We start from the raw sequence: 295 nt of genomic DNA, 5'->3' as shown, positions 1-295 counted from the left end.
CCCCCCCCCGCCCAGCGGCCTCCCTCCCCCGACCCGGCTGCGCAGCCGGGCCCGGGCGCACACTCCCGGGGTAGAATGATGGCTTGCTTGGGGGGCACCCCACCTCGCCCCCGCCCTCCCCCCTCGGTCCCAGCAGGAGAACCGCCCTTTGACCAACTGGACCTCGGGGCGCCCGCAGGAGAGAGGGGGGGGGGGGAAGAGACGGGGCGGAGCCTAGGGCGGGGTCAAAAAAATGCCCCCCCCCCCCCGCCCGGTGAGTAAGACCCAGGAACATCCCGCGGAGAAGGAGTCAGAC

Source organism: Fonticula alba, assembly GCF_000388065.1.
Source record: "Fonticula alba strain ATCC 38817 unplaced genomic scaffold supercont2.2, whole genome shotgun sequence".
Taxonomy (NCBI): Eukaryota; order Rotosphaerida; family Fonticulaceae; genus Fonticula; species Fonticula alba.
This window is presented reverse-complemented; position numbering follows the sequence as displayed.